Source organism: Emydura macquarii, unplaced genomic scaffold (assembly GCF_026122565.2).
Source record: "Emydura macquarii macquarii isolate MOO-44397 ecotype Brisbane River unplaced genomic scaffold, CSIRO-AGI_Emac_v2 contig_1390, whole genome shotgun sequence".
Classification (NCBI taxonomy): domain Eukaryota; kingdom Metazoa; phylum Chordata; order Testudines; family Chelidae; genus Emydura; species Emydura macquarii.
In genome coordinates, this window is record NW_027131527.1 from 13751864 (window position 1) to 13779498 (window position 27635).

Consider the following 27635-nt stretch of genomic DNA (forward strand, 5'->3'; position numbering starts at 1 on the left):
ATTGTGATAAAGATAGGAGGAAAGTTTTTGACGGAAGAAAAGATGAGAATAGCAGGTATCAAAGGAAATAAATTGCAGTTTTGCCAGCTCGTGCAATATTTGATGTGTTTCTTAAAGCCCTAATCCCTGGTGGGATTTTGATGAGATGAGACTCTTGCCTTTCATTTAAACGGGGGGAGGTAAGTTTCTAGCAGCCTTGTGGTTGCAGAGAAAAACTTGAAAATATGACCTAAGTGTAACCTGAAGGCTCAGGAATCAGAAGACAAATAAAAAGAACCTAACTTTTTTTCTTTTTTAATTTAATTAATTTTAAACCTATCTCATGATTGTTTGGGGTCTGATTTAGAATTTTTAAACAGTTGGGGCTGTTACTGAAACTGGGTAGGAGAAGGAACTGTTCCTTCAATAGCTATTTCTTGTTTCTTACTTTACAAACTCACTTGGCATTCCCTTCCCATCCTTCTCCCTCCCTCTCCCACCCACAACTCATTTTATGCGCTTTCCCTAAATCCATTCACATCCCTCTTTTTTATTATTCCTTCTCTCATATATTCTTTGTAAGTGAAAGGCTGAAGAGTCACCCGTCACTCACACTGTCCTGTGAGCAGAGAGCTTGCACAGAGTCACAGATTCTAAGGTCAGTAGGGACCACTGTGATCATCTTCTAGTCTGACCTGCTGTGTTCCACCAGCCATAGAACTTCCCCCAAATTAATTCCTAGAGCATGTCTTTTAGAAAAATATCCTATCTTGATTTTAAAACTGTTAGTAGAGAATCCACTGTGACCCTTGGTGAATTCTTCCAAGGTTAATTACCTGTACTGTCTAAAAATTGATGCCTTATTAATGAAATTAATAGACAGCAGGTTTAAAACGAACAAAAGGAAGTATTTTTTCACACAACACATAGTCAACCTGTGGAACTCCTTGCCAGAGGATGTTGCGAAGGCCAAGACTATAACAGAGTTCAAAAAAGAACTAGATAAGTTCATGGAGGATAGACCCATCAATGGCTATTAGCCAGATGGGCAGGGACTGCTGTTTGCCAGAAGCTGGGCAAGGGTCACAGGATGGATCACTTGATGATTACCTGTTCCCTTCATTCCCTCTGAGGCATCTGGCATTGGCCACTGTTGGAAGACAGGATACTGGGCTAGATGGACCATTGGTCTGACCCACTATGGCCGTTTTTATGTTCTTTTTGCCAGTCTGAATTTGTCTAGCTTCAACTTCCAGCCATTGGCTCATGTTAGATCTTTCTCTGCTAGACTGAAGAAACCATTATTCAATATTTATACCCCATGTAGGTATGTATAGATTGTAAACAAGTCATCCCTTAACATTTTCTTTGTTTTCTTTGTTCAATTAAATGAATTGAGCTCCTTGAATCCATCACTATAAGGCATGTTTTCTAATCCTTTGATCATTTTCATGGCTCTTCTCTGAACCCTCTCTAATTTACCAACATCCTTCTTGAATTGTGGGCACCAGAATTGGACACAGTATGCCTGCCACATTTGCACCAGTCCCAAATACAGAGGTAAAATAACCTCTCTGTTGCTCAAGATTCCCCTATTTATACATCCAAGTGTTGTATTAGCCCTTTTGGTCACAGCATTACACTGGGGGCTCGTGTTCTGCTAATTATCTACCATGACTCCTCCCATTTGCTTGCTTCACCCACCTATTATGTCTTGTCTTGAACTAGATGGTAAACTCTTTGGGGCAGGGCCTGTCTTTTACAGTATTATCTGCACAGCACCTAGCACAACTGAGCCCTGTTCAGGTAGGAGCTGTTAGGTTCTGTTGAAGTAAACAGTAATGGTAACCTAGATAATAACCTGCTCTGGGGCAGGCATGATTCATGCCCTTCACAACCTTTGCTCCAGTTCACCCCACACACACTGCTGCCCTATGAAAAACTCCATGTTGGATAGTAAGTGTTACCTGTCAGCTCTGTGTTCTTGGGGAACCAGGGTGCAAAACCCTTACTTCTGACTCACCTGAACACCCCCAGCCTCCGCTTGAACCAGAACTGATCAGAGACGGATTTACCAAAAGCAATGAAAAGGCAGTGGGGGACACACTTGAACCCCTCCAAACAAGGATGCCAGGATTAAGGCAACTCCCCTAGCCTCATCTATATTGAAGAGGTGAGAAGGAGGCATCTCCATTAGCACACCAAATGGAAAACAAAGAGCTTCATTTGCATCAAAGATGGAAAAAGGAAACATCTCTATTAGCATACTGAATGGAGAGCCAAGCTCCAAGGCTCTGGGATCAGTGAAGCAGGGAAGCACGGCACAATGGGAGATCTCTGCTCCAGATGTTAATGAACCCATGCCTGCACACATCCAGCTCAGCAGATATCAGACCAATTCTAGTCACAGATCCTTTATTGATATCCAAAACACTGAATCTGCCTGATTCCGTTGTGAGCTCCCTGAACCATAGCCAGGAATGATCAGTTCCTATTGGTCAGCCTAAACAAAACAATTCTGATATACTCCCTTGTGTCATTGCTTACCCATAAACAAATCTAGTGTTTTCCCTTGAACCATTGTTTCTTCCCTACAAAAACCCCTACCCAAGTTCAAAACTCTGTTCTGATGCCTGGATCCAAAACTGCATCAGTTCCACTGGGACTTCATCTTTTCCTGACTGATCATGTTGGGGGCTCTGCCTGTCTCAAGCACTCCGGACTCTAAGCTGAACAGCCTGTCTCCTGGGAACCTTCGACTGGTTCAAACTGTGCTGAGTGGTGAGACCCCAACACAGACACATGCACACTCTCTCTCTTTCTCTCTGGTTAAGCCACTTTTCCCCCTCAGACCTAATTCAATCTCTCTCTCTCTCTCTCTCTCTCAATCTCGAGCTAGATTTCCTCAATATCCCAATTAAAACTGTGTAATATTGTAACTGTTTTGTTTATTAGTCTCTCCTTGTATGGCTATTACTCTATATATCTGGCAATAAAATAACTTTTATAATCAAGCTGGTTGCCAGACTCTCTCCAAACTTTGTTTATTCTTTTGTACTCTGGGTTTCCCTATCTGCAGCAACACTTCTCTTACCTAAGCCAAAGATCCCTGTAGCACCCAACAATCCTGTGGGGTTTGCTCATCAAGGGGGTTACTACTAGGACAATTGTAAAGTGAAAGTGGGGATAGGGACATGCTGAACCTGTGGCATATAAGGGTGGCAGCTTGAAGTGCTGCTTGGCCCAACTTATTGAATCCAGGGGCACATAAGGGTGGCAGCTTGAAAATGCTGTTTGACCCAGCCTGCTGAATCCAGGGACAGCTTGGAAGTGCCAATTGACCTGGTCCACTCAGACATGCTCTGTTAATCTGTGAATGCATGTGTATATATGTGAGTGTTTATCTGAGTCTGGGGCTGGAGAAACCCAGTCCTGGGAAACTTAGGTCCTGCAGGGTAGCTCCATTGGGAGGGGATTTGCAGAAGGGAGAAGTAAAGCTCCATATGAAAACACAAGTGACACAAGCAGTACATTGATAGAATTACAAAATCCCCCCCAGGAAAGTAACCCTAATAAATGAGCACACCCCAAGGTAACAGGCAAATCTGGTAACATAAAATTGTGTATGCATTCTCCATCCTCCCCGCCCCTTGGTCTCCTCTGTTTCCTCCAATTTCCCTCCCAGCTCATTGCTGTTATTAAAAGTAAATTAGACAAACATTGCCTCCTGTTCCTCTTCTATTACCTCCTTTTTCCTCCCCAGTGGGATTTTGATATCAGGTACAAGTTAGCCAATGATCTTCCTCCTTTCCCAACCCCTCCTCCTCTTGCCTTATATATTTGCATGTGGCAATCTTATTGGTTAATATGATAGTGACATAAAACTTATTTTTAAATGAAAACCCAGCCCTTGGATCCATGCACTCCAAATGGATACACCTCTGTACATACAAACACATAGAAAGATGAACCTTGTAAAGAATTGTTTTTCTTTCCTGCTATTTAATTAAACTGATTTAGTGTATGAGGTGAGATTGCGTCTTTTCTTCAGAAAATAATGAATGCATCTTTCTTCAGTGACAATACTCCATGGGGAATCTATCACAGCATAGCGCTAGGCTTATTCATTAATACAATGTACATTGTTCAGCAGATCTTCTACTTGAATATATTCAGTTTAAAGACTTTCTCAGCTATCATAAGCGGGGCTGGTATGTAAAAAGGATTTTTAGAGTCACAAATTTTAATGCCATAAGGAACCACTACATCTTTTTGTCTGATCTCCTAAATATCACAGGCCACTAACACCATCCAACATCTGCACACTAACCTAACCACCAAAATTAGACCAAAGTATTACAACTCACAGGAGAACAGACAAGAATAGGCAGAAAATAGAAGGGAACCAAGGTGCACCAGTGCCTGAGGCCCTCCACAATGGCAGGGAAATGAGTAAGGGACATATACCCAGATAATCTGGAAAGTGATCCAAACCAACACGCAGCAGAGGAAGGAGGAAACCCCCAAGGTCACTGCCGATCTGATATGAGGAAAAATCCTTTCTGCCCCCACATAAGGTGATCAGTTAGACCCTCAGCATGTGAGCAAGACCCAGCCAGCCAAGCACCTAAGAGACAGAATGCTCAATGCTGCCTCAGAGCACTCCTTGCACAATGTCCCATTTCCAGCTGGCCATGCTGAGGATGCTTCAGAGGAAGCAGATAAAAACATTCCCAGAATTCATTGGGGGGGCCAAAAATCCCTTCCTGACCCATGACAGTGGCCAGATGAACCTTGAAGCATGAGCTTTAGGAACGTAAGACATAAAGTGAGCCCCAGGGCTGTTGAGCCCTGCTTCCTACCATCATAAATGACCCTGTCATACAATTGCCCTCATAAATTTGTCCAGCTCTCTTAAAACTAATTAAGTTGTTTGCGTCCACAACTCATACTAGGAGGTCATTTGAGAACCAAACTCCACTGATGGTTAGAAACCTTCTTCTAACTTCCAACCTGAATTTATTCATGACCAGTTGATATCCGTTTGGTTTTGTGCCAGCATTCTCCTTTAGCTTAAATAGCTCTTCATCCTCCCTGATATTTACCCCCGGAATATATTTATAGAAAGTAATCATATCTTTTGACCCTAGGCACCCCTGTATTCACACGCTATACAATATTGCAATAATATTTGTCAAAATATGCTTTGCAAAGTATCATATGAAAGCTAATAACACACTGGCTATTAATATTATTGTAAAATGCATGTGTTAATTGTATATGGGAAATTATGAATTTCCTCTGTATGACATTACTAGAACATGTTTAAGACCAATCAGCCAAGCCTACCTACAGGTGATAAACAGGTCTGTCTTAGACAAAGGAACATGGCTTTTCCTCAATTTGCATATTAGCAATAAACAAAGCCATTGAGCAAAACTGGCAGGGGTTATCCTGATCCTGAACTCAAGAGACAAAGAATTAACATAGCTCCTGCATTGCAGATAGACACAGGAGACTGAATTCCTGCCTGCCTGACTTGTAAGACAAAAAGACACTCATTTGGGGATATAAGGAACAGAAAAAGACTCCATCTTTATCCTTCACCTTAAGGAGACAAAGAAACCAAGCAATTTGATCTCTGTGATGGGTCCTCACCAGGCTGGCCAGTAAAAAGCTGGAAAGGAGAATGTGGCTGAGACAAACAAAGTTGAACAAAGACTGTATCTTGCTAAGATTCAGTTTTAGACTTTTATATCCATGTTTTCACTTTTATTTGCTTGTAACCATCTCTACCTTTATCTCTTTTATTTGGTGTCACTTAATCCCTGCTCTTTCATTAATAGACTTGTTTTTCTTTTACTATAAACCAATTCAGGGCTGTGTTTGAAAGGATGTGCTTACCACAGTTAAATTAATAAACTGTAACGTACTGACTCATTAACAGAGCAGCAAACTTAATATCTTCTGTGAGCGTACAGTGATAAGGGTTGTGCATTGCAGAAAAACATGCCTGAGGAGTTTGGGGGCTGGAGTTCACTGATCATTACCTGCTAGGCAAGGTTTGACTGGGAGAACCTTAAGGAGTTGGCTGTTGTGAGGAATACACCTGCTGTGGCAGGGAGTTGACAGTCTAATCTCTAGCAAAGCTCACACTTGCAGAGGCAGAGAGGTAACACAATGGCTCACAGCTCTGGGTATCACCTGCAGTATGCTACATATCCCCGCTCAGCCTTCTTTTTGCAAGACTAAACAAGCCAAGGTTTTCCAGCCTCCTATCATAAGATAGGCCTTCCATTACCCTGATCATTCTAGTAGCTCTTCTCTGCACCTGTCCCCATTTAACTTAATCTTTCTTGAACATGGGTGACCAGAACTGTACACAATATTCCAAATGAGGTTTTACCTGTGCCTTGTGCAATGGCATTAATGCTGCTCTCTCTCTATTGGACATGCCTGGCCTAATACATTTGAGGATTACATTTGCCTTTTCACAGCTGCATCACATTAGTGGCTCATATTCATCCTGTGATCTACCCACATACCCCGGTCTCTCTCCTCTTCTGTCACTTCCAGCTAAAAAGCCCCCAGCTTTTAGCAGAAATTCTTACTATTAGACCCTAAGTGCATGACTTTGTACTATTGAATTTCATCCATTTCTGTCATTCCTGTCTTAAAAGTCATCCACATCTTCCTGCACTATGTTCTGCTCTTCCTCTGTATTGATACCTCCCAACTTAGTATCATCAGCAAATTTCCCTAGCACACTGCTACTTTTTCTACCAACATCAATAAAAATATTGAATAAGATTGGTCCCAAGACCAATCCTTGATGAACTGTATTAGTAACCACCCTGCAGACTGATAATTTATCTTTCACACAACCCTTTGCCTTCTCCCCTTTAGCCAATTCCTTATCCACTTTGCACTGATCCCCATCTTCCCTCATTTAACTAATAATTTCCCATGTGGGATCATGTAAAATGCTTTACTGAAGTCCAAGGATATTAGATTTACTGCACTTCCATTATCTAATCAATCAGTTGTTTTCCCAAAGAAGGACATCAAGTTATTCTGGCATGACCTACCTCTGGTAAACCCATGTTGCATTGCATCCCCTTTACCACTTACCTCCATGAATTTAATTATTCCTTCCTTCACAATTTGTTCTAAAACCTTGCATACTACTGAAGTCAGACTAACAGGTCTGTAATTTCCCAGATCATTTGTTTTCTCTTTCTTAAATATAAGTACAACATGAGCTATTCTCTAGTCATATGGAACTATGAGGTTTGCTGCCTCTAATCTGTCTTAGATCAAAGAGTCACAGAAGTTAGGGAACATGGTCATGTTAATGCAGCTTCCCTTTGTGGATGTAATCTGTACCAGCAAGATTTGCCCTCTCATATTTTCACATAGAACTTAATTTCAGGTGCAAATTGGGTAATTAGAGGTGCATTAAGTTCATTAAGAGGGGCAAAATTACTAACTCAAGTTGCCCCTGCGAAAAGTGAGGCCAGATTTCAATCTTTTTGCAAACTCCTCAGTAAGGGAGTTCCACTGAGACCTGCATTTCCACTTGACACATATATTGGCTTCCTTAGAATTAAAATGAGCTGTCTAGCCTGATGGTTTAATGGTAACATGCTGCAGGTGGATCAGTTCACATTCTGATCCTACACTCCTCAAACCAGCAGGTTCTGTGAGTGCCATAGACATGTGCTCAGAGACAGCGACACGTATCACTGAACAAGCAGCCTTTCTGGCTGATTAAGCAGTACCAGTGATAGAATTCCTTTCCAAAACTATGTAGTTATTATCCTCCTCATCCAAAAGCATGGTTGGGATGAGGAACTGAAATGGGGAAACTGGAGAGTTCATAGTGATGACGAGAGGTCTCAACACCTTGCAGAAATACTAAGAAAAATAACATTAATATTAATGTTAATGCAATGATTCTCAGAGCATAATTTTGAATGGACATTCTGTAGATACCTGCTGCCAGAAAAAATGTGCAAATGCTCTGTGGCAGCAAAGAAAAGGTTTAGACAGTTGGCTGCCAATGTACCAGTAGCTTTCAGGGAGTGAGAACATTATAAGAGAGAGAAATCTCAAGAGAGTTCCACTGCATATCATGAGCAGAAAGGGGGAGAAAAGTTGACTCCTTTCAAAATTAGAAACTTTTGACACCTGTTTGCGGGCACTGCTTAAAAAAAAGACATCTCTAGTTAGTCAGAGAGGGCAGTGGTACCCCATCTCTCACTCAATACTGGTTATCGTGGTCTCTGTATGAACTCAGCTCTTGAGTCACAGCTACAGTGTAGAAATGAATAACTGTGAAAGAAAGAAAAAAAAAGGTGCTGAAAATGATATTCCACTTAATGAAGGAAGATTTGGGGGCAATATTAACACTCGTCACTGATGTGGACAACTTGCAAAGAAAGGAAGGGGGAGCAGGGAAATGTATTAACCCTAATTAGAGGACTGGAGACAAATACTCCAAGCATACAAAATATAGATCTTTAAGCAGAGATAAACACAAGCTGTAAAAATTGGATCTGGATCTGATTTTCTCCAACCTAGAGTGTTCAGATCCAGGGTGTTTGGTTCAGCTGCAGTTCTAATTCTTAAAATAGCATTATGAGTAATATTTATATTGCAGTGACTAGGCCCCAATTGGAGATCAGAACCCCGTTGTGCTTGGCAATATATATATAGCGTGGAAAGATGGTCCCTTAGTTGACAGAACGTGGGCAGAACGTCCAGATGACTAGAAGATATTGGGTGAGTTCTCTCCTAAGGATTAAAATGAGAGTAACAGATCATAGACTTTAAGGCCAGAAGAGACCATCATGATCATCTAGTCTGACCTCCTGAACATTGTAGGCCACAGAACTTCACCCACCCACTTCTGTAACAGGTCCATAACCTTTGGTTGAGTTAGTGAAGTCCTCAAATCTTCATTTAAACACTTCAATTACAGAGGATCCACCATTTACTCTAGTTCAAATCAGCAAGTGACCTGTACCCTATGCTGCAGAGGAAGGTGAAAAATCCCTTGGTTCTCTGCCAGTCTGACGTAAGGCAAACATTATAAGGCAGTGCAAATCAGGCAGAGTTAGTAAAATAAATAAATAAATAAATAAATAAAAAACCAACAATAAACCCATAAAATATACTAGGGTCCTAACCCTTAGTTTAATACTCAAAAGGTTCTCATTCAATTGAGCATTTGGATTGAGAGTCAAGTTAGTCCTTATTCTGTCATGATTGATTCACCTAGACCAGCTGTCAATTATATGTTGGTGTTCCAAGGGAATGAAAAACCTTTGTGTGTCCAGTTTTTTCTTTCACTAACGTAGCTTTGTTTTTTTAATATGGTTTCAACCAGACATCTTTTCTATTTTTGTTTTGTTTTAATGGGAAAATGGTAAGAATTAATCTAAACTCACAATAGAGGAAAATAGGTAACCAAGTGTCATAAAAGTTCAATCTTTACAGGATTTGAACTCTGTGCCTTTGAAATGTGAAGTGACAGCCCTTCCTCACTTTGTAGCCCATCTGAATGCAGAGGTTTTAGTTTGGCTACTTTAGAACTTCCATCAATGTGATACAAAATTGAGAATGATCAACTAAAAAACAAACAAATAAACAAACAGTTAAATCGGGTATAATGTTCAGAAAGGATGTACTCTCTAGTTCTTACCGGACACTAGATGCATTCAGAATTCTACAAAAATTAGCATTAGTGCTATGTATTGTGCTTTGCTTCTTCATCAAAAAAAATGGTTTAACTATCAGGATCACTATCAGGATGAGGAGGTGTGCTTTTGGACACACATAACTAGGTGTTGATATTGAGACAATAAATGAAGAATTTGTATTAGGAGGGGGATTTCAAAGAGCCTTAAGGGAATTAGGTGCCCAAATCCCTTAAACCCTTCAGGCCCTTTTGAAAATCCCAGCCTTAAATGATAATGCTGAAAAGATTTGTATAAATTTGCTCCAGAAAATGTACATACTGGGCTACACAGATTTTGGTTAGAACCTGTAATGGAAAAGTGTTACTGTGACCATCACAGGCACCCCATCTTATTCAGAGTTCATTTAATTCTCTTATTTATTCAGGTTTATGTGCCTTTCCTAAAGTTTCTGAATATATTCACTGTGTTATCAAATATACATGCAGAATCTTCAGACAGACGTATTGTCAGCACATAAAAGACTCCTGCCCCACCAAACCTGAACTAGTAAAACCCTCCCCATTCCATGCCCTCACTCATCCCCACAGCCTACATGCTCAGAAAAAATCTCAGAACACAAGGCCTTTCATTGTGACTGATTGGCTGACAAACTAGGGCTCTGTTGGACTAAACTGACTTCCCAGCAGTGGAGAGAACAAGTGAAATAGTCTAAGATATGCAGAACCTAAGCCATAAAGGGCTTTATAGATCCAACACCTTGAATTGCATTTGGAAATAAACAAGAAACCAATACGAACTGTGCTACTTGGGTGTAATGTGCTTCTCATGGGAATCATCAGTAAGTAAGCAGACCAGTGTATTCTAGTTTCAGTTTCAAAATGTGTTTCAGATGCAGCCCCAGCTACAGTGATATTCCAATCAGGTGACAAAGACATAATTGTGGCAAGGCTGGCATGCAAGAAAATAAGTTTTGAAACCTTATGGTCTGAAACAGATGAAAGCTCACGCTCTTGACTTCTGTAGCCTTATAGATATCCTAGAGGCCAAACACCCAGTAAAACTCCATGTTGTGAACCTGATAACAAAAGCCAGGCAAACTCCATCAACTGAGGGGGCTCATATCATCTCTGCCATTTCTTCTGGTTAATTCCACAAACCAACCAAGATTACTTGTGTCTGATCCAGGCTGAATTCCAATCCAGTCCCAATCTCAGCTAGATACAAGGAGAGCCAACCAGCTGCATCACTAAAACAGTCAAATCCAGTCTCTCTTTCCTAACAATGTCTGCTAGATTTCACCAGCCACGGGCTGGAGTCCAATTGGCAATAGTTTGATAGAAATAGCTGAGGAGAACATTTGTAAAATTGGATTGAAGGGTTATAAAGTGTGTAGTTTGCTAGTTCCTAGAAAGACTCCGTGTATGCAACATCTCATGGAGCTCAGATTTAAATGACCAAGACTCTGACCCCCAAGAAGAGCTGAGCTCATACAACGCACACAGAAACCTATGGGAATTGCTGGTGCTCAGCACCACTCAGTATCAAACCCTGTGTGTGTTACTTTTCCGACAAGAAAATGAGAACAAAAATGTTAATCTGGTGGAGAACAAGCCCTGGATTTTAGATGTCTATTTTTTCCAAATGACCTAGATCAATTTACAGGTTTAAGGGCAGCTCCTTACAGCAACATGTGGGAATCAGGGTTCAGATCCTGAGCTCCATCTCAGCCTCCTCTTGGTAGCAGATGGTGGGATTATTGTGCCGGCAGCATGATCTCCCTTAGGTGTTTCATGTCAATCTTAAGTGCTGGTAGCAGTGTTGGCAGACTCCATAGGCTACTACATCCAGAGATATAGTAGCCATCTGAAATGTGAGACCCATGACAACACGGTGATGTGGCACTGCCTTGTAATATGACCTGAAATGACACTGTACCTCAAAATGTCATCATGTCACCATTTAACGAGATGCTGTATTAAGACATCACCCCATTATGTCAATTCACAGCTTGATGATGTTTCACAACCTCCAGAAATCATTTTTGAACATCCCACAAGCAGGACAGGATATTCCTGATCAAAATGGGGAAAGATTGCTGCAGTAGCCAGAGAGAGTCCCTCAACGTGAATGCTGAGGGCGATAGTGAGAAAATAATATGGAGGAGGAAAATGGAAGGTACCCCAGAGGAACCCCTATCCCTTAAATTGGAAAATGTAACCATGTTGCCAAGAAATAAAATAGATAGGTAACTGTATGAGACCAAAAAGAAATCCCCATTGTGTTAGGTCTGATGGAGCAGTTATCTCCCTTCACTATTTCCAGTGTCATGTTGATATCACAAGTATTGCTGGCACATGGATACACAAAAAAAGCCAAGAATCACATGAACAATATTTGTCAAAATTACAAAGCTAGCAGGAGTGGAGGTGGGAAGTGTTATTTCTGTGCTTCTAAGTGTGGATTTACAGAGCCTGGACATGAAAACTAAATACAGAAGTTTACAAGTTCTCTGTAATGCAGCTCATTCTCTGTAATTTTCTTTTCTTTTTTCTTGAGCAAACAATTTGTGTCAAAGAGAGAAGTGTCTGTTACTGAAGACTCAAGAGGTGCTTATAATGGGTTTTCTGATGGTTGGAAACGAGCTAATGCAGATGCCTGCTAGCTAAAAAAGAATTATTAATATCGATACTGAGAATGCAGAGTCTAATGCTATTGAAATATTTTATTTTAATTGTAACATTTCCTCCTTGCAGCCCATTCCATTCTCCTGTCATATGTCACCTACAGCAGCAGTGCGCCCACGGTGTGCCTAAGGTTAGCCTATCTAAATTACAAGAGGTGGAGGGGGTGTGACACTGGCTCAGGCAATTATGACCCGCTGTGAGGTGAAGGGGAGGGGACCTAGCAATAAATGTCATTGTTAAACTGGCTGTGGCGATGGTCCAATGGGAGAGACGCACTGGTCGACATTCAACAGGCTTCCCTCAGTCCCTTGTCTCCTCTTTGGGAGGGGGTAAGAATTCAGTTACACACCTCCTGCTGCCTCCATCCTGCAAAGATGAAAGCAAAGATGGATAGCCTGCCTGGGGGTGGTGGGAAGGAGGTTAAGAGAGGATTTTTGCTAGGGTGATTGATTTAGCTAATTAGTTTGAGTGCTTACATGGTATATGAGGGAACACACAATAAAGGGGTGGGGAGTGGTTTGTATTGTTTGATTTGAAGACTTGCAATAACTTACTATAGAGGGGGTTTATTGTTTCTCCCATGGCCCCACCATCTCCTCTCTTTCCCCTGTTACCCAATGCTGAATTCCTCTCCCATTTAGCTCCATTGCATGTGGTGAGTGCAATGAGTGCACGGGAGCTCACTAGCTCATCGTTGGATCAGTAAAGGTTCCATATGCCCAATTCATGTTCACCAAGATCCAGGTACAAGCACTTGGCAGCCAAAGGCACTGTGATTCCCAGAGCCCCGCCTAGTTAGGCAAACATTCCCTGGAAATATTTCTAAGTGTTGCCAATTGTTCCTCTAAATATTAAAAAACACAATTCTCAGCATCCTCAAATGGTGCCAGTGTGAATTTAGGAGTAAGTCTTAGCCACTGACAGTAGTAAAAATATTATATATTGTTGTCAATTATTACTGTTTCATTATCAGAAATTATCTCTGGCCTAACCCAGACCATTGTCACTGAGAGACCTACCACCTTTCCTTTCCCTCAAGATACTTGTCACCTCAGTCCAACACTCTGTTGAGAATCACCAATTGCAAAATGACAGACTTCTCTCCACTTCTCTGAATATCCACTGGACACTTACAAATTTTGGAGCAAGAACCATCTACAGTTTTGTCGGGGGTATATTACATATAATAACACATCCTGTGGAACCCAAATTATAGCAAGAGGTTTCTGATGGGAAGATGATGAAATATCCCAAGCAGGTGTCCATGCATCCGTGAAAGTTGCCTCCTCAATCTCAGCAACCAGGGGAAGAAACATCTCTTTACTAAATAAGTAAGGTCAGTGACAGAAAATAAAAAATAAAAATAAAAAAAATCAAACTGAAGAACCAACCCCCCCATCTCATATTTTAAATGACAAATTAAAACCATGACATATGGGTTTTTTTTTAAAAACAAAACAGACAAGAACTACAATAGAAATGGAATATGGGAACTTATAAATCAGAGAGAGAACATAAGAACGGCCATACTGGGTCAGACCCATGGTCCATCTAGCCCAGAAACCCTGACTTCCAACAGTGGTCAATGCCAGGTGCTTCAAAGGGAATGAACAGAACAAATAATAATCAAGTGACCCGCCCTCTATCGCCCATTCCCAGCTTCTGGAAAACAGCGTCCAGGTACTCTGCAGAGCGTGGTTTTGCATCCCTGCCCATCCTGGCTAATAGCCATTGATGGACGTATCCTCTATGAACTTATCTAGTTCTCTTACAGCCTCGGCCTTCACAACATCCTCCGGCAAATGAGTTCCACAGGTTGACTCTGCATTGTGTGAAGAAATACTTCCTTTTGTTCATTTTAAACCTGCTGCCTATTAATTTCATTTGGTGACCCCGAGTTCTTGTGCTAGGAGGAGTAAATAACACTTCCCTATTTACTTTCTCCACACCAGTCATGATTTTATAGACCTCTCTCATATCCTTCCTTCGTCATCTCTTTTCCAAGCTGAAAAGTCCCAGTCTTAATAATCTTTCATATGGAAGTTGTTCCATATCCCTAATCATTTTTGTTACCTTTTTCTGTACCTTTTCCAATTCCAATATATCTTTTTGGAGATGGGGCAACCAGATCTGCACACAGTATTCAGGATGTGGGCATAGCAGGGATTTATAAAGAGGCAATACGATATTTTCTATCTTATTATCTATCCCTTTCCTAATGACTCCCAACATTGTGTTAGCTTTTTTGACCGCCGCTGTATATTGAATGGAGGGATGGGCCAAAGTCATCCAGACTGCCGAGCTCTTTGGCCAAAGGCCACGCTTCCTTTCAAGGTAGGCAGTCTGAAACTGCATTGAGAGACATGGGTGTTTCTCAGTCTGAGCTGATTAATTATGAATGGAGGTCATTGGAGGCCCTTCAAGATATAGGCCATGCTGCTTTTTCTTCACCACAGAATCAGCTGCATTCCTCACGCTGATGGTGAATAAATAGGCATTTCTATTAATGTGACAGTATGTCTCCTCTGAACTTGCCACTAGCTCTCCCCCATCTGCCAAAGTCTCCAGAGTCTGGCATCTCTCAGAAAAAATCCACGCTGGTTATTTTTCATCTTGGCATGTCATCACCCCAGACCAATCCACTGCCTTTAGCTTGTGAAGTAGGGTGTGAGCATGTGCGCATGCACTCTCTCTCACACGCATACACTTGTGTATGTATGTAGGTCAGCACCGGCTCACGAGCTTTTTTGCTTCCTCAGGCAAACTGGAAAAATGTCGCTTACACAATAAACTGCCACTAAATATTTTGCTGCCCTAGGTGACCAGCAGTTCTGCTTATATAGCAGAGCTGCGTGGAAGCTGGTTTACAAACAAGTGTCTGCAAGACTCTAAAACACCTCAGAACAATTTTTACAGTTTGCCTGACAAATAAAAGCATGAGTAAGGTACATTTAAAGCAGGGGCCCAAGATCAGAGCATCTAGGAGTGTCTGGGACATACCATCTACCTACTTTCTTATCTAGGTTCTTATTTTGATGCCTATCACGGTAGTATCTGAGCTCAATACCCTTCCCATTCCTAAAATCATGAAGAAAACTGTACAGCATGCAGTTGTGCAGATATCAGAGCAAGCCTTTTCTTTTATGATTGAACTGGTTTCTGAACTGAAGCCCAGTAGGTAGGGAAATCCCTACACTGATTTGAAAAAAGTAATCACATGTCCAGGGGCTGAAGACTTTGTCAAAATGTCTGTGTGTGTGCACGCATTGTGAATATATGTGCAGGAGCAGATAAAAATGCGAGTAGCTTAAACACGTGCTGTTTGTATTCTTCATGAGCATGTTCATGTGAGAGCAATTATGTGGCCATGTGAGTGCATAAATAGATGTATATCATGGTATGGGTCAGATTGTCTTTGGCTCTTGCATGGAATGGAGGTGATAGGAACAAAGATCCTTACCGCCTCTTACATGTTCCTTGTGTGATGGCTGCAATGTTGGCTGACACACTGGGGACTGAGCCGGGGATCTCCTGAACTAAAGGCATGAGTCTATAGTTTGAGCTAAAAAGACAGAGTTGATAGCTAGGTGATATACTAGACTCACATTCTGTGTGGGTCAAGCACCGAAGAGGACATGTAACCCACACTGTCTAGTGGATTATGCATGCAGGGCCCAGGGCCAATCCCAGTTTCTATGTTCAGATCAATGTGGGGATGTAAATTGCCCAAAAGAGTGCAGGGCTTATTGGGGTATGGTCCTGTCTTCCCTCCACATCAGCACAGAGAGCTAGCCAGCTGCATAAAGTGAAGCATACAGCCCCTATCCAAAGGAATAGCTCAGCTTTCATGTTCCCCTGGTACTGCACACACAAACTGTGCTTGAGTGTGTGAGCCGATGGGTGTGTTGTGGCAGATCACATAACTGTGTGTATTGTTGTGGGGCTGGTTGCAAGTGACTGTGAAGCTGGGGTCAGTTCAGACAAGTGTGCAGATGAGCATCCAGGGGTAGGATTTCTCCTCTGCCATGAACATTACCCAATGCATTTTGGATGGAAAGTGATTAATTCACTTTCACAGGCACCAGCTGCCTCCCACTTTTGCATTTGCAAATAGCAGAGAGGACAGTATTTACAGAACCAAAAGCATATGGCAACCACACCTTTTAATCCATCGGGAAATGACTGAAGATCACTGTACTCTGTGCATTTAAAATATAAAAACCCTTCATCTGAAAGAAAATTACTCCCCCATATCTGTATCAGTTACAGAAAATGCATTAAGAGATTTTAGTAATGATTTCTTGTCAATAAACTGGGCCTTCAAGTCACTGTGCTTTAGTGACCTGATTCAAACCCTCTTGGGGCAAAATGCACCAGAGAAAGTAGTGCTACAGATACAAAGGCAAGTAGAAGCAGAGATAATGGTAAAGAGATACTAGATGAGAAAAGAAAAAAAAAAAAAAAAGATCAGAGAGCACAATCTTGAGTATGAACACAAATAGCAAGTTTAAAGGAAGGCGATTCTTTACTCTGCACCTTTACAATTTATTTTCTTCCCTGTGACTCTTTTTCTCCTCTTACTTATTTAAAAGCTTTGGAGGCTGCAGCATGACTGACTTTCATACTCAGTCAGCTGAAGATTTAACTAGACAAGAGGAAACTGCTGTCCTTTTCTTTCCTCAGTGTGTAATATAGACACAGCAAGATCAGCCTGAACTGGGAAGCATTTCCAGCACTAAAAAGTGAGCAGAGATTTGCACTGAGGCAATTCTGCTGCACTCTGACCACTTCGGGGCCCCTTCTTTCTCATGTGTGCATTGTTTTAACAGTCCTTATTGACCACAGGCTGAATCCTGCCTTCTACTGAGTTCATATACAGAGAAGTTTAGGAGAACTAGCTTACAAGGAGCCTCTCCCATACAAACAGAAGGGCAGGATTACTCTTAATAGAGAACTAAGAAAGCAAGCTAGCTAATGCATTGACACACACTATGTCATAAAGGAGATGTAATTGGGGTGCATGGGGCACTTCTGGCCATATTCAGTTGCAAGTGCTTGCTTCTGTTCAGAGAAGCAGAAAAGGGTGTCTTCACAACTAACTTTCAACCCCTCCACACCCAAACTCCCCTTATGGCATCTTGCCCAGTCAGCAGAATTTATGAAGTAGAGGATGCCTTAAGTAACATCTTTCATTCCATCTATCTGCACCAATGAATACCTGAGCTCTCATAATGTCTTTTGGTCCTGTTTCTGCATTTTGGAGTAAGCCTTTCCCATATACAGATTTCCACATACGGCAGGAAACATATTGTGCACAACACTGTGTACATTGTGATCTATTTCATATATATCAAACATATATGTATAAAAGATCTGACCCTATATAAAACTAGCTCAGATTTATATCAGAACAATCATATCTACATACTTGAGACCTTACGAATTAAATCCTGTTATTAATGTTATATATTTATCACTTACCCAAAGTAGGAAGCTATTCCACTGGACTTCAAATGGGATTTGGAATGGGCCCTAGATAAGTAACATTTTGGGAAAGTATGGTCTGTCCAATTTATAGCACTGGTTGCTTATGTTATATATAGAATATGTCTGAAGTTATTTCATTAAACATATGACAAATATATGGAAAATATAGTTTTATTGTATAGGTAAGCACTTATTACACAGAGAGAACTTTCACCAATTGGGTACATGAGCACCAGATAACGGTCATGCTAATCGCAGACTCAGACAACTGTCTGGGATTTAATTTCTAGTAGCCAACTTCGGCTTGGTGCTGTCCAAATGCTCACACCCAAAAATACCACAGCCGACAATAGGAGGGATGAGAGACATAGTCTGTCTCTTGTCTACCTTTTTTGGAAAAGTCAGAAACTGCTCCATAAATAAGCAACTCAGATCCCAGGTTGTTGTGGAGATCATGGGGAGTGGTAGAGGCACAGCCTGCATGTCTGTGTATGTGTGACTGCCTCAGCCACCAATGGCCCTCACACAAAGCCTCATCCAGACATTATTTCTGCTTTTGGCAAGTACAAATGCCTGAGGGGGCTGAGTGCAGGGCAGGTCTCAGCTACGATAAAAGTACACATTAGTGCTACTTATGTGCCCATTTCTGCCCACCTAATCTATTTTGCTAGGTTTCCATACCCCATCCACCAATGTAGTTTCTGACTGTGTTTGCATAGGCAGGGATATTATGACCGACTGCATGTGCCAGACAGAATTTGTCCCATTGTCGAAAGGTGACTGAAGTCTGCTAGGTACACACATTCCCAGAAAATCAGGGTACCTTTTGCAAAAAAAAAACATCCATGCATTTGTTTTTTTATTATATAATGAGGAGATGTGAAAGGAAAATTCAACAGGAATGAATGGAAGAAATCCAGAGGCTGAGGAAGTCGGTTCTGAGCCAACCATCTTGGGCTGCCAAACATATCCTCAAGCATTTGGCGCTCCAGGGAGGTGCATCTTCCACCCATGCCATCCTCTAACACTTCTAAGTTACAGGGATGGGCTCTGTCTAGAAGATTTTTAAAAAGACCTTTATCTTATCTTCCTTTGTCACCAGATATTGTCTGGACTCTATCCAAAGCTCTCCAGCAGAACAGGGGTCTGAGCATGCAGTGCCTGAAGCTTTCCCATTCTTCTCAACATTGTAAAAATGTCTTGTAAAAACAAAATTAAAGGCCTGGATGTCAGCCACAAAACCCTTATTCTGGACATGTTTGCTGTTGTACGTGACTCATAGGAAAAAAAAGCCATTGGCATTAAACTTCTTTATAAATCTATTGATGGTATTTTATCACTTCCCGACATTCCTCTATAAAAACCACTCAGCTACGTTTACAAATTATAAAATTAGTTTTATGTGCCGGATCCAGCTAATGGCACAGCTAAATCTAGTGAGCAGAAAGATTAGATGCTTTTTCCTTCCCTGTGCTGGAATTTATTATATAGCATGTTTGTGCGAGGAGGGGGGAGCTGAAACCATTCTTGGTTAGAATGTTATTCCTCTCAAACTGAAGCTTTTAAGGGTCAATGATGAGTCAACCAGCAACTGGAGAGTTTTGGAAACATCTTCTCTGTGGTGATGAAACAGGACTGGATGGGTCAGGGATATGCTTGTGGTTTGTAAGCAGCACATTCCCAATCTATAAACAAGTGAACTCCGAACTGAAGGAGAAACTCAGGGACGAAGCAAGAGAGAGAGAGATCTGTTGCTATGAATTTTACAAAAAGAGACAGTGGCTATTTTTCATTCTGTCTACATTGGTGTATAATGTTTGTATGTTTCATACAGTGTATTTAGCAAGAGAGAACATAAAAGTGGCAACAACCCATATCTATTTAAATATTACAATGAATCTGGACTGTTATGAATTTAGAATAGATGTTACATGACATTTATTATATGCCTTTTATATACTATCATATCCATACTGCTCTAATGCATGCTGTGGATTGGACCGAATCCCAGCCAGCCCCACAATCAAGGACTGGATCCTCACCATCCCTCCTGCCATGCAACAAGCACTCCCTGAGCTGCAGCCAGAATCTAAACATTGATCTTAGGCATTTCTAAGAAGCCTATTACATTGATAGCTAAGGACAAACGTAAATATTAATTAATCAGAGCACAAGAGAGAAAGTTAGGGAGGTAAATATGTCCCATTTTTCACAAGGGGAAACTGTCACCAATTGTTTAAAGCCAATATATTCAAATGCAGGTGCCTAAAGAAACCTACATCCATATTTTGTCACCTAAATGAGTGGACTAATTAGCAATATTGCTGAATACCTACAGCTCCTAATCAAGTGAATGCAAGCTGCGATGGTGCTCAGGAGTTCTGAAATTCAGGCCATTTATATCGACACTGAAACACAGACTTAGGTACCACTGACTCCAGAAGAATTACTGACATCTCTACTTGGTAAAACTGGAGAACCAAGCACTGTGTTTCTACATGGTCCGTGAATTTTGTCTGCTTCTTTGTCACAAATGTTGGGGATATAAATTACCAATGCCCTGCAAACCTAGCACAGTGACACTGTTTGGATCCGGTCACCTTTCCTAGGATGTTATTTCCCCCTCTAATGCATTTAGCTGCTTCGTAATCCTTTCACTGATGGGAAACAATTTAGAGAAAATATACAAACTCCCCCAAATTAAAGATTAAGAAAAATCAAAAGCTAATCAGCTTTGAACATTGGGATCAGAAAGAGAAAATACATTTTCAAGGCATGTTCACAGACTTAAGCACTTTGCTTACTTAAAAAAAACCAAAAACGTTTTCCTCTCTAGTGTATTAGTCGTCCAGAAATCAGTCCTTGAAAGAGTTATTCATGCAGGTAGGCAATGATCAGTAGGCAGTTATAGTGGGATTATTTATTTCTATAAACTTTATGGAAACAAGAGGTACATGTACTACAATAGTATACAATCCTGATCCAGTCAAGTGCTAAATAATGTGAGTATATAACTCATTCCTATGAAACAGCTGTTATATTTGTAATATAGAGAGACCCAAACCAAAACACTGGCTCAGAACATGCTCGAACTTTGGGCAAACTTGGATATGGATCCAAATCTAAATTCTGCAACGTGGGCTCATCTCTGACTTGTATACCCCTAAGGCCTGATTTTCAAAGGTGCTGAGTATCCACATCTCCCCTTTGACTTCAGTTAGCGTTGTGGATGCTCAGCGCTTCTGAAAGTCAGGCCCCTGGAGCTTAATCCTGTATGACACTAACAAGTGTAGTGTTGTTTGTGTGGGGGCAAAATAAATTATGATGAGCAGGACAGAAAGCGCAAGCAAATCTGATCCAAAATTAATGAGTGCATTGCTGCACAGCTGCCAAGTTACTCCTGTCTTGTAGCCTCTTTTCTTATGTGCATGAAACATCAATCCAAAGCCTCTTTCTCTATCAATCCTCCAACCATACCTCATTCACATCCCTACTAAAAACTCATTTATGCAGCATCCCCCTATAAAAAAAGTTTAGCTTTTAAAAGCATCACCACAACCAACAGCAGTGGAATCAACAACTATCATGGACTTCTGAAATGAGTAACTGTGAAACCTTATTTCTACAATCCCTATCCTCCTTCCCCTACTCTCTTCCCTATGTTAGCGCCTCACTTATCTGTCAATCCCATCATCTTCAGATTTGGGGGCATTTGTTTACTGTAAAGCATCTAGTACACCTATGTGTGCTGTAAAATAACCAATAGTAGGAACAATGAGGCCAGAAAGGGACGTGTGTAGCTTCCTAACCACCTCATGCACATGCTGAAGATCACACTTAAGTACATGTCCTTTCTGACACACCCATTCTCTGCCCACCACCTGTTTTTTACCTGGTGTTCTCCAGAGGTAGCAAGACAACACATAAGGGCTGGGGGTTTTAGCACACTGAGTGTGGAAGATTATGCATAGTGCTTAATTATGTGTATACAGGAGTGTAACAACCTGCGTAATGGCTTACATGGGCAAGGCCAGATCCCAAAGTGTACAATTCACTTCTCAGGATTTGGTCCCTAGGACATATAGTGAGATAGCTAATGGTTATGAAGTTAATATAAAGCTGTCTCTCAAAGTTGTGTGAGATCATTGTCATGGAATGTTCATTTAGTTGTGAGGAAAGCCTAAGGCAAATTTTGGAATATTTTAACCAATAGACTTGTATTAGGCAAATTCACTTACATCAGCTTACATTTGCATTAGGCAAATTCACTTACAATCACCGTCTGGGTTACTTCTGATATCATTTTCCATCATTCAACCAGGTGTTCACAACTGCCTTGAAATCAAATTGTAAATGCAAAAGAAAGAAAAAAAACCTCAAAAAGTGAAAAACACAAACAAACCTTATCAAAAACAACCAAACGAACAAACAAGGGAAAAAGGATGATGTTCAAAGAAGATTATGCACTCACATGGATAAAAACAGTCTTTTCAGTTCCACCAATCACTAGAATAAATCTTTTAAGGGGAATCAATTGTCATCGTTCAGGGAATAAACTGATCACCTGCAGAGTCAGGACAAAATCCTCTTCTTTCCTCACTGATATGGTATTGCACAGCATTATGCGGGATATACACCCCACCTCCCGAAACAACCCAGTTTGGGCACTGCCAGAGACAAAGTATCAGATTAGAGGGATTGTTCTTTCTAGTATGGAAAGTCCTGTGTCCCGAGTTCACCCAGGGACCTACTTTCTAGAGTAACAAAGATATCACAACAACTGCTTCTATGGTAAAGAATCTTTTTGTCACAAATACTGGATTCTGCCAACACATGCAGACGAATTCTGTTTGTCTTCATCAAGCAAGTGGTCTTTTCTCATGTAAATCCTTCTTCTGAGGTCAGGGCAACCACTTGTGCAAGAAAGTGGGGTTTGCCCCTGGAGAATCAGGAAGGACCAGCATGCTGACTAGCTGAAAAGATGCTTCTGTAGACACAGAAAACACAAATGTCATAATTAGCTACATCAGGAAAGGAACTACAGAATGAGTGTTAGAAAGTGTAACAGAGTTTTAGAAATATTTGTTTCATAAATTGTCTGGAATATGCCAGGGTTTCTAACTCTTCACGGTACACAACAGATAAAAGCACAAATAGTGGAGTCCAAATCCTAATAGTTACCCTGTATCTGCAGTAACAGAGAAGAACCTCGCCCTGGTCAAATACAACACTGCTATGATTAAGCAAACTTTGGAGTGAATATGCTTTTTCCATCTCAGATTTCCATATGCCCCTACACCCTCCTGAACTGTCTTCCATTTTCACATAGCATGATGAGGTGTCATTTTGATGTGCAGATGTATAAAGGAGTCTTTGTTTACAAAATAACAGCCATGAAATGCAAATAAAAAGCCTGAGAAGAACAAGATCAAACAGGGGCCAGTTCTATTCTTTCAAAGGCATTGAAACTGCAAAGCTCACTATAAGCAACATTTGTGTGTGGAACATTAAATATGATACTAAAAGCATCTTCTGCGTGAAAACAACATGCATATGAGTTTATTTATGATGCAACTTTAATCTCTTCAATAGCAAGTCTTTAAAGCTTCTTTCAGGATGAAAAAAATAATACTGGGTAATGAATCAAGGCCTTAAGAGGCTGATAAGCAGCAGGGAGCCCTGGTGGAGAGTGCACTCCTGACTTAATTAAAGTCTTTAAAAGATACTCCAAGAAACAAAATCCATTTCACCCATCAATGCGATAAAAGACTGCAAGTTCCCTTAAACTCACCTGCCTGCCTCATGAATCTTCTTGCTGGAAAGCGAGGCAAAATTCTTTCATTTAATTCTTCAAAACAGCAATTTTCTTGCAAGCACTACAGTTTTACTGCTCGCTGGAAACACTAATGGGAGCTGCGCCTGTGCAGTGAAAGGAGAAGATGGTTTAAAGTGTTTGGAAGGCAGAGGTGCATCAACATCCTCCAAAGCGACTGAAGACATGCTGGTATTCTGAGGACAAAGCAGGTGTTCTGATCTATAGCTTTGGGAGATGGTGGGGTCTACTGAAGGCAATGGAGTTGTGCCAGATTCACTGTATTCTAACTGAGAGCAGAATTGGGTACATTATGAACCAACTGCAACCTTTAGTATGAAATCACAGCTGGCACCTCCATAATAAATCCCTCTGTGCATTCATTTGATTGAAAATCTAGTAACTATCAATAGATCATAGGTTAAAAATAATGTCTCGTTTAGATCCCATTCAGAATGATTCTGCTGAGTTTTGTTTGCGCAACATAGTTCCCTTTTGTGAGCTTGTTGTTGGTTGGATCTCCCTCCCTCCCACATTTCCTGGTGGGGACTGACATTATCCTGAGGGTTAATGGTTACTTAGTCTGAAGATCTATTATCATTTCCCTCCCTTGTCTTTTTGAAATCATGCTTCACTTCAAGCTCACTTTTCAAACTCATCTCCACCAGGCTATGTAGCTGCCACTGTATCATCTTAGGGAACTTGTTCATCTTCTTCACCTCATGCCATCACGCTGGGCTACTGAAATTCTGCGACAAGCCTTTATCAAGTGCTGGCAGGAATATTGTACCTTGTTATATGCTGAGATTTCTCTTCTGTTCCCTTTGGTATTTGCAGCTGGGACAGCTCTCTAATACTGAGGACATTCTCCAGCACTCAGGCTGCCAAACTTGTTGCCGTTTCCAAAGACCCTGCATTAACTTCCTGCCAATTATTCTTTACTTTTTGACTGATGACAGTGTGCTCTATGTACATCTGATAAGACATGGTCCCTGTCCCAAGGCCTGACAATGAATTTTACAATAGCAAACACACATTACACTTAAAGTCTAGATGTTGCAGTGATTGGAGCTTAGGAATTCCCGGACTGGATCAGACCTATAGGCCATCTAATCCAGTATTCTGCCTCCAACAGTAGCCAGCACCAGATGCTTCAGAAAAAGATGCAGAGAATCCTGCATAAGCAGATGTGGGTTAATCTGCCTCCCAGAGTAGTTTCTATTTACATTATAGGGCTAGCTATACACACATTAGTTAGTTACAGAGTAAGATCTACAGGCCAGTTCAAAATGGTGACAGTTATAGGAGGAGACATTGTTGAAAGGCTTAGAGGAAGAAAGAGTCAAAGTCAGTTTGAAGCCATAGAAGTCAATGGGACTTAAACACACACATAAGTGTTGTGAATTGGGGCCTGAATGAATAAGTCAAAAACAAAACAAAACTCACAAATATTTGCTAGAATAAAAATGTCAAAGACTCACCAGGTGTGTTCACTCTGCCTTGGGTTTGCCATTCATCAGTATTCCAGTCAATTTGTAGTCTTGCAGAATATGTGCAAAATCAACCAATTTTATTTACTGTCATTTTATTAAAAATAAACAAAATTGTTGATAGAACAAATTGTTCTCCTTGCATCTGTATCAAAAGTGAAGGTAACAAATACGAAACGATAAAAAGGAGGGTTGATAAGGTATAAGGTACAGTAGGTATATGCACATATTGCTGCCTTAAAAGATCACAGAAACAAAATTAAAATTTGCATATTTGCACTGTTTAACCTGATTCTCATCCGATCAGAGGATATACACAGTGTCTTGGGCCCTATATGTCCAAGCAAAAGAACCAACTTGGTTCAAATTCGGAATATTTTCTTGGGAATGATTTCAAGAAGAAGCATCATGTGTGTGGGGAAATCTGCTTTTCAACTATCTCCCCTGTATATTCACTCTGATATAAACATGAATGATAGGGTGTGTGAATGTGATCTTCTAAATAGCAAACACTTAGATTACATTGATGTGACCTATTAAAACAGCCTTAAGTACCCAATGATGGTTCATTATTGCAGCTTATTTCGCCGTCTAGTACAGGATTTATTAAATATACTTCAAAGAAATTACTTCAGGAAGGCATTGTCTGTGCACTGTGTTAGTAGTCTCACTATATGTGAGGGCATGGAGATGGTCTCATTAAAACTGAGAAGGGTTCCCCCACTTACATCACCGTGTTGCTGATTTAAAGAACCGGCTCCTGAGACACAAAGGCTGTGATATTTATGAGGCCAAAGGGAAATCTTAGCAAGAGTCTGGAGAAGCACAAGTATCGTCTTGTTCTATGAAGGCTTATATATCACATGATAAATACAATATACAATAAATAAATACAATAAATACAAATAACTTCTATGTTTTCCTGAAAACTCAGAGGAAAAGAAATCAAGAAATCCATAGTTAAGGCTGCCACTTTACTTGTTCACTCACCCCTATTGTGTGCAAATATTGAAGTTCCAATAACTGTTTATCTGCGAACAGTGGGTAATCATTTACAGGATTGTTCATGGTCTCTCTCACAGGGAGATATAGGTTAGAGGACAGATGCTAGTGAAAGGGCTACTTGAACTAGTCAGCCACAACTCCCTCTTGCCTCAGTAGCATTGGGACATCCCCACAACAACTGTTTCTGGGTTTCTGCCAGGGCCTTGTATATGACATCCAGCATGTGAGTCTAGATAGAGTCTAGGTTTGTGGCCGCAGTTTGGCTTTTAACAGCAGTGCCATGCAAGTGGATAAGAGATAGCAATCTGATTTAAAAATTATATTTACATATGGAAATTAGCCCAGGATCTCCAAGATGGAATTCACTTGCATGACACTGCAATATAGTTGATATTTTTTAACGTCAGAGTCGGTGTTTCCAGTGAAAACATTTATCTCCTGCACATTCCATGTGCTTAAGATAGTGATATTAATCGCCCACAGGGCTGGACGAACCTTGTGGAGTTGAAGCATTGAACCTACAAATTACTTCGGGGACTGCAAAGTAAGGTTGCGTTTACAAACACTTTCCTTGTCATTTAGATCCATGGGGGTTTTTTCACCGATATGATTCCATTTAAAAATAAATAAATAAAAAAGTTTGTCGAACTGGATGGAAGAGAAGAACTGCTCAAAAGCAGGGCTGCCACAATAAGGTAGGAATTCACAGTGTATATAATGGCTTGGTTATTCCTTGCAGCCATACTCCACTCAACATAGGGTGGGGGGGTCAGCTCCCCAATTCTGTGGCTCATTCCATGCTGCTCCAGCCCCCAGCGTTAGAGACAGCAGCCTAGGAGCTGCTGTACCTTACGCCATTGGTGTATAGTCCCTAAAGGACCATGCCCAAATGAATGGTCAGCACAGTGGATCAGAGTTCTGCTCTACACCCTCCCCCATCCTCTTTCCCTGGTGTATTCTCTCTACCAAGGTGCAGGAATGGCTAAGGCAGGAAATGACTCCTCTGCCTTAACGTGGAAATTCTCAGCCGTCCATTTACACCCAGACTTTAGCTGCTTTGTGCTGCCAGAGTGGATCTATGAATCTGGTCTATTGTGTCAATTTTTTTATTAGAATTTTTTCTCACCCTCTCCTGACCCCATTTCTTTCTTCTATCACTGCCTCTCTCAGTTTAGAAGTTTCCTAAATACTGAAATCTGAGTCAAATTTTGACCCGCATTGTTCAAGTGGGTTCAAAATTAAGCAAAATGAGTTTGTCCATCCCATATATTATGTTATTTTGAAGTTAATCTGCTTGAGTGAGGTCACAGCATTGAAAATCTCAACCCTCATAAACAATGCCAAAGCAGTGCAGGGAATTTAATTTTATCAAAATGAAATCCTCTGCACTGCTTTAAAAATCTCATCTTGTGCCTCTGATTCTATGGGAAAGTTCAGAAATAGTATCAATGAATGCAATGATGCATGTCACTGT

General features: G+C 40.9%; 1 long non-coding RNA gene across 1 annotated transcript; it reads right to left on the reverse strand.

Annotated features, from left to right (window-relative positions):
* Positions 1 to 22638: 22638 nt before the first annotated feature.
* On the reverse strand, positions 22639 to 25287 carry LOC137156224 (uncharacterized). Its single transcript, XR_010920705.1, has 3 exons — positions 25148 to 25287; positions 23646 to 23773; positions 22639 to 22841 (listed from the first exon to the last, which is right to left on the reverse strand). It is a non-coding gene; the product is annotated as an uncharacterized lncRNA (long non-coding RNA).
* Between the last annotated feature and the right edge of the window lie 2348 nt (positions 25288 to 27635).